The sequence below is a fragment of the Cibotium barometz genome, chromosome 37, assembly GCF_041138505.1.
Source record: "Cibotium barometz isolate CiBa-2024 chromosome 37, ASM4113850v1, whole genome shotgun sequence".
Lineage (NCBI taxonomy): Eukaryota > Viridiplantae > Streptophyta > Polypodiopsida > Cyatheales > Cibotiaceae > Cibotium > Cibotium barometz.
This window is the reverse complement of record NC_141082.1, coordinates 9,051,115-9,059,796: the sequence shown is the minus strand read 5'-3', so window position 1 is coordinate 9,059,796 and position 8,682 is coordinate 9,051,115.

The following is an 8,682-nucleotide window of genomic DNA, read 5'->3' as shown; positions in this document are numbered from 1 at the left end:
GTTGTAAAACATTCGGAATAAAGTAGGAAAACATGGCATTATAGCAGCAGGAACCAGGGATTCATCGGTGCCCCGACGTACCCATATCTACACATGGAATTATCAACGTCCTGAGTTACCCATATCAACATAGAGAGTCATCAGCATCTCGATGAGTCACATATGTCCATCCGTAAACCATCGGGTTGACTGTATAAATCACTTAAAGTATGGAACTAGAGAAAGAAATGCCAACAAAGGAAAATTTCAAATTTCCTTAATCTGAACACAACAAGATAAACTCATTGAACTCTAAAGAAAAAGATTTCAACAAGTGAAAATGCCGATGAGATTACACTCATCAATACATGCAGGCTATAGATAAAAGAAGTTTATCTAGAGAATGCCCACACTATAACTTCTAGTGAATTTAGAAAATGAGATTGTCTTTGAATGTTGAGGTCAACATGCTAAGTGATGTAAGCAAAGCAATAATCTTGAGCCCGAATTATCCCATAAGATAATATATGTGAGGGATCACTAGCATCCCATACCACCACCATGATACCACCCATACATACCTTAATAATTTAAAACTCCCTAGTATGCCGTCTAGGAAAATATGTATGAAATCTTGTATAAAAGGAATAAGATGGCCTTATCCCAGACTTTCACATACTAAAATCTGTCTCTATATACCTGAGACTACATCAAGGAATAACTCTTTTCGAGTACATCATTAGAAAAGAAATTGAATTATTGGCGCCTTTCAAATGATAACTACCCAATACATAATAAAGTTGGGGTAGAAAAATAACTCACTTAGATATAAACAACTAGGTATCCGAGCTGGAATATGTGTACAAGAGTACAAGAAATATACTCCAAAATTACCTGGAAAAAAAAGGGCAAATGCTACCTTCAAAGCACATAAAATTATCCAAAAGATCAAAAGATCCTTATAAAACCATGGATAAAAGCATAAAAGCTCCTCGAATCCATAAAAACCATAGTTGATCATAAAAATTAATTCATGCCATCTAATGATCATTAATCATGCCAAAAGAAGCATTTAAAATTGGTGGGGCCAACTCATCAATCCAGATTATATAAACGTGGTGTCGTTCAAACAAAACTCCAAAGTAAGCAAGTGAAACACATGTGTGTAGCACTCATTAAAAAATCCCTAGACACAAGTGATCTAGGCAAAACTTGATGAGTCCATATAAAACTTGGAAAACATCCAATAAAATCCACCAAAACAAACCAATCAACTAACCCATGATAGAATTTATTTTAGGCTTAAGAAATTAAGCATAGACCACACTTAAATAACTATAAAATAAACTATCATGGAAAAGTGTCAAAGGTGAAACACACTTTGAACGCAGATTCTAGCCATCATTGAAGAAATTAAGGAACATGTCCGAAAAGAATGGCTAAACAATGATAAAAAATCATGAAAATATTGCTTAGAGTTAATCCAAATTGAAATAACTACTAATACAAGGTACAATCGTATTAATAATATGCGAATAACCCGCATCTATCTAATGTCAGCACGAGAAAACATACTTCAACATTAAATAATCCTCGAAAATATTAAATTCTCAAGAAGAAAAAAATATCATGATTTTTTTCTAAATTTTTCTAATTTTATAGGGCCTCAAAATACGATAATTTTAAATTCCACCAAACTTATCTTATGGCATTCCAAACCTATATTTTTCTTTAAAAAAATTAAAAATTAGATTTGCCAAAATACCATGGATATTTTAAAAATATCAATTTCTAAGATTTTTAGAAATAATTTCTAGAATATTCCTAATTTCTCCTGAGAACCCCATCGTTCACGAAATTTCCAATTCTGCCTGACAATTCTTAAATCCAATGAAATTTTATAATTTTAATAGATTTTCTAATTTTCTAGGTCAAAAAATATATTTTTTAAAGGAATTTGAATGGTCACGGGTGCCCGAATGGACACACCAAATGCCAAACCCCAACCTCACATTTTTTTAAATTTTAAAATAACCTTTGTCTAATTTTTCTCTAATTTTTAATAATTTTTTAAAATTTTTAATTTACCCCAAACACATTTAGGATAGGAACAGTCATAAAATTTCGGAATCCCAATGGTTTTTCCGGAATACGGAAAGCCAACAGTTGCGGGAAAATAAAAGACAAAAAAAATTGAGATGTGAAAGGTCAAAAGTTTCCGGAATTCGAAAGGTCAAAAGATTTTCCAATATTCGGAAAGCCAAAAGGTTTCCCGGGAATGCGGAAAGCCAAAAGGTTTCAAGAGAAAAAATTTCAAAAAGTTCCAGAGATTTTTTTTTCTCAAATGTAAAATTTCCTCTATTTTTAAGGCTTTTTTCCAAGCTTTTTTTTAATATTTCAAAAGCTTTTTTTAAGATTAAAAATCTCATTTAAAAAAACCATAATATGCTTTAATTAAAGCTTATGAATTTTTTTTAGGGGGGGGACATTTTTCGCCTGACAGGCTGCTGCGTAGCTCACCCCCCCTCCCCCCCGGGCGTGTGTACAAAAATGTGGGAGAGAGATAGGAGGTCTCCCTCTCCACTCTCCTCTCTCCTTCTCCAAATCAACTCCTCTCTCACCACCCCATCTCTTCTCTCTATTAATCAGAGAGTTTAACTTTTAATGAATCTCTTTAATCATAATTATGATTAGCATTAATAAAAAATATATTTTTTAAGAGGTATTTATACATGCAAGAGGAAAATAGAAGGAGAATTCAGAATTGAGAGATGAAGAGGGTCCCACGCACACGGGAGAGCATTCAATGCATCAACATGCTGCCCCCTACTACTGCATTTCAACAAAAAATCGGTAGAAATTTCATCGCATACCCACGGAAAAACTCGTAAAAATGTATTAAAAATATATTTTTAACCATAAAAATGCTAAAAAAATTTCTTAAAAATTCTAGAAATTTAGGGAATCCATTCTACCAAAAATATCCACAATAAAATATGTGGTATTTTTGTAAAAATTTCCATTAATGCTATTTTAAACCACAAAAAATAGAAAAAAATAGCATTAAACTCACAAAATTCTCTCGCAACGTCCATTCGTCCATTGAATAGTAGTAACATGCATTCCAATTGCCATATCAATGATACACGTGCAAATAATAAATACAAATCAATAAAATAATATATTTATTAGTAAATATTAAAATTTACTTCAAAAAAATACCAAGAATTGCAATAAAAAAGAAGAATCAACAACAATTAACTAGAGATTGCTCTGATACCACTGTTAAAACCCTAAGATCTCTCCAGATAATTGTTATACATAAACATGCATAAATCAGGCATAAACTCATCCACCCAACCACCCCCGAACCCAAGGGATGGCACACATAAAATATAATGAAATACATCATACTTTTACCTTGATGTCTCATACCATCAAGAGGTATAATTCCAATCCAATAGCATGTAGCTATAGTGTGAAATGGTAGGTGAGTAGTTATGATCCTCTACACAAGAGAGCATAACATAACCTAGCCTCAAGATAACATAGCCTTGGCCTCCCCCCAAGCCTCCCTTAAGTGTGCCCCATGCCCCTATTATATAGGAGGGCCCTCAAGTGACTCTTGACTCTCCATTTCCCATGTGTGACCCTTAGATGCCTGACCCTAACCTTAACCCTTAAGATTCGTCCATTCTACCAAAAATATCCATAATATAATATGTGGTATTTTTGTAAAAATTTTCATTAATGCTTATTTTAAACCATAAAAAATAGAAAAAAAAGCATTAAACTCACAGAATTCTCCCACAACGTTGATTTGTTCATTGAATAGTAGTAACATGCATTCCAATCACCATATCAATGATCCACGTGTAAAAAATCAATACAAATCAATAAAATAATATTTTTATTAGTAAATATTAAAATTCACTTTAAAAAAATACCAGGAATGGCAATAAAAAAGAAGAATCAACAACAATTAACTAGAGATTGCTCTGATACCACTGTTAAAACCCTAAGATCTCTCTAGATAATTGTTATGCATAAACATGCATAAATCAGGCATAAACTCATCCACCCAACCACCCCCGAGCCCAAGGGATGCACACATGAAGTATAATGAAATACATCATACCTTTACCTTGATGTCCCTTACCATCAAGAGGTATAATTCCAATCCAATAGCATGTAGCTATAGTGTGAATTGGTAGGTGAGTAGTTATGATCCTCTACACAAGAGAGCATAACATAACCTAGCCTCAAGATAACATAGCCTTGGCCTCCCAAGCCTCCCTTGAGTGTGCCCCTGGCCCCTATTATATAGGAGGGCCCTCAAGTGACTCTTGACTCTCCATTTCCCATGTGCGACCCTTGGATGCCTAACCCTAACCTTAACCCTTAAGGTTAGTCCTAACCCATGCTCCACTAGAGCTTGTTCCCATGCTCACAAGCCTAATGAGGGTTCGCCTCCTAGTATATGCACACATAATGTGCATATAACATAGTTCCCCTCTCTCAAAACGTTGCACTCTTACAATGAAAAGAAGGAGAACTGCGCTGAACAATCTCAACCGACTCCCAAGTCGAAACCTCTATTTCCCTATCTTTCCACCTAATTTTAAACTCAGGGATTAGTCAACTTTTCCTGAATTCAAGTATCTTATTAGGTTCATGTGGAACATAGGATAATTCTTCGACTTCAACGAGTTCTTGAGGAGTAACTATGTTATCCTCACCTCCCAGTTCCCTTTCAATCTATTGATATGAAAGACTGGATGAACTCTAACAATCGAAGGTAGTTTTAGTTCATACACAACTATGCCAATCCGATGTATAAATCGAAATAGACCACAATATCTAGGAGATAAATTCGAGCATTTTTCTTTTGACAAAGTCTGAGAATCTTTAGGGAACTTTTAAAGAAACCAACGCTCCTAGTTCAAAAGACCAAGTTAGGCGTCCTCTATCAACATAGAACCGTGCCCTATCCTGAGCACTCCTGATAGAATTTCGAGCTTCGGTCAGCATTTCCTGCATATCATGCAAGAAATCCCTCGATGCATCAAGCTTGATGTTCTTAAGACCGACATCAATAGGTGCCTTGGGTTGATACCCATACATAAATATGAACAGACTAAAACCAATAGCCGTATGTTTAAAATTGTTATAAGAAAATTCCATCATTGGAAGAAAATTTTTCCAATTTGATGCTTTTCCAGAGACATATGCACAAAGCATATCCTCTACAATTTGATTCATACGCTCTGTTTGCTCATCAGACTACTGCGGATGATCAGAGGAATTCATACTCAAAGTAATTTCCTCATTTGTAAACCATTCAGAATAAAGTAGGAAAACATGGCATTATAACAGCAGGAACCAGGGATTCATCGACGCCCCAACATACCCACATCTGCACATGGAATTATTGACATTCCTAGTTACCCATATCAACATAAAGAGTCAGCAGCGTCTCGATGAGTTTTATATGTCCATCCGTAAACCATCAAGTTCACTATATAAATCACTTAAAGTAGGAAACTAGAGAAAGAAATGCCAACAAAGGAAAAATCCAATTTTCCTTAATCCGAACACAACAAGATAAACTCAATGAACTCTAAAGAAAAATATTTCAACAAGTGAAAATGCCGACGAGATTACACTCATCAATACATGCATGCTATAGATAAAAGAAGTTTATCTAGAGAATGCCCACACTATAACTTCTAGTGAATTTAGAAGATGAGATTGTCTTTGAATGTTGAGGTCAACATGCTAAGTGATGTAAGCAAAGCAACAATCATGAACCCAAATTATTCCATAAGATAATATATGTGAGGGATCACTAGCGTCCCATACCACCATGATACCACCCATACATACCTTAACAATTTGAAACTCCCTAGTATGCCGTCTAGGAAAATATGAATAAAATCCTGTATAAAAGGAATAAGAAGGCCTTATCCCAGATTTTCACATACTAAAATCCATCTCTATATACCTCAGATAGACTACATCAAGGAATAACTCTTTCTGAGTACATCATTAGAAAAGAAATATAATTATTGGGGACTTTCGAATGATAACTACCCAATAAACACAATAAAGTTGGGGTTAAAAAATAACTCACCTAGATACATAAACAACTAGGTATCCGAGTTAGAATATGTACAAGAGTACAAGAAATATACTCCAAAATTACGTGTAAAAAATAAAGGCAAATGCTACCTTCAAAAGCACATAAAATTATCCAAAAGATCAAAATATTCTTATAAAACCATGGATAAAAGCATAAAAGTTCTCGAATCCATAAAAATCATAGTTGATCATAAAAATTAATGCATGCCATCTAATGGTCATTAATCATGCCAAAAGAAGCATTTAAAATTGGTGGCCAACTCATCAATCCAGAGTATATGAATGTGGTGTCGTTCAAACAAAACTCCAAAGTGAGTATGTGAAACACATGTGTGTAACACTCATTAAAAAACCCCTAGACACAAGTGATCTAGGCAAAACCTAATGAGTCCATATAAAACTTGAAAAGCATCCAATAAAATCCACCAAAACAAACCGACCAACTAACCCATGATAGAATTTGTCTTAAGCTTAAGAAATTAAGCATAGAGACCACACTTAAATAAGTACAAAATAAATTATCATGGAAAAGTGTCAAAGGTGAAACACACTTTAAACGCAGATTCTAGCCATCATTGAAGAAATTAAGGAACATGTCTAAAAAGAATGGCTAAACAATGGTAAAAAATCATGAAAACATCGTTTAGAATTAATCCAAACAAAAATAACAACTAATACGAGGTACAATCGTATTAATAATATGCGAATAACCCGCATCTACCTAATGTAAGCACGAGAAAACATACTTCAACATTAAATAACCATCGAAAATATTAAAATCTTGAGAGAAAGACTTATCATATTTTTTTCTAATTTTTTCTAATTTTATAGGGCCTCAAAATATGATAATTTCAAATTCATATTTTTTCAGAAAAAAATTAGCAATTAGATTTGCCAAAATACCATTGATATTTTAAAGATACCAATTTCTAAGATTTCTAAAATTAATTTCTAGAATATTTTGAATTTCTCCCAAGAAGCCCATCATTCACGAAATTTTCAATTCTGCCCGACAATTCTCAAATCCAATAAAAATTTATAATTTTAATGGATTTTCTAATTTTTTGGGTCAAAAATTATATTTTTAAATGAACTTGAATGGTCACGGGCACCCAAATGGACACACCACATGCCAAACACCAACCCCTCATTTTCCAAAAATTTAAAACAACCTTTGTCTAATTTTTCACTAATTTTTATGAATTTTTTAAAATTTTTAATTTACCCCAAATCATTTAGAATACGAATGGTCAAAAAAATTTAGAATCCCAATGGTTTTCCCAGAATACGAAAAGCCAATAGTTTCAGAAAAATGAAAAGATAAAAAAAATCAAAATGTGAAAGGTCAAAAGTTTCCGCAATCCAAAAGGTCAAAAGTTTCCGGAATCCAAAAGGTCAAAAGATTTTCCAGAATTCGGAAAGCCAAAAGGTTTCCCGAGTAGGCCGAAAGCCAAAAGGTTTCAAGAGAATAAATTGCAAAAAGTTCCAAAGAACTTTTTTTCTCAAATGTCAAATTTTCTTTATTTTTTAGGCTTTTTTGCTAGGTTTTTTTTATAAAAACTTTCAAAAGCTTTTTTTAAAATAAAAAAACTCATTTAAGAAAAAAAACAAACCATAATATGCTTTAATTAAAGCTTATGAAAAAAAATTAAGGGGGGGGGACGTTTTTCGCCAAACGGGCTACTGCACAACCACCCCCCCGCGCGGCGTGTGCGCAAAAATGTGGGAGAGAGAGAGGAGGTCTCCCTCTCCGCTCTCCTCTCTCCTTCTTCTCCAAATCAACTCCTCTCTCACCACCCCATCTCCTCTCTCTCTGTTAATCAGAGAGTTTAACTTTTAATTAATCTCTTTAATCATAATTATGATTAACATTAATATAAAATATATTTTTTTAAGCGGTGTTTATACACGCGAGAGGTAAATAGAAGGAAAATTCAGAATTGAGAGACGAAGAGGGTCCCACTCACATGGGAGAGCATTCAATGCATCAACATGCTGCCCCCTACTTCCCACTCACATGGGAGAGCATTCAATGCATCAACATACTGCTCCCTACTGCAATTCAGCAGAAAATCAACATGCTGCCCCCTATTGCAATTCAGCAGAAAATCGATAAAAATTTGATCGCATACTTGCGAAAAAAAACACACAAAAATGTATAAAAACTACATTTTTTAACCATAAAAATTTTCTTAAAATTCTAGAAATTTACGGAATCCATTCTACCAAAAATATCCACAATAAAATATGTGGTATTTTCGTAAAAATTTTCATTAATGCTTATTTTAAACCACAAAAAATAGAAAAAAAATAGCATTAAACTTAAAAAAATTCTCCTGCAACATCCATTCGTTCATTGAATAGTAGTAACACGCATTCCAATCGCCATATCGATGATCCATGTGCAAATAATCAACACAAATAAATAAAATAATATTTGTATTAGTAAATATTAAAATGTACTTCAAATAAATACCAAGAATTACAATAAAAAAGAAGAATCATTAACAATTAACTAGGGATTGCTCTGATATCACTGTTAAAACCCTAAGATCTCTCTAG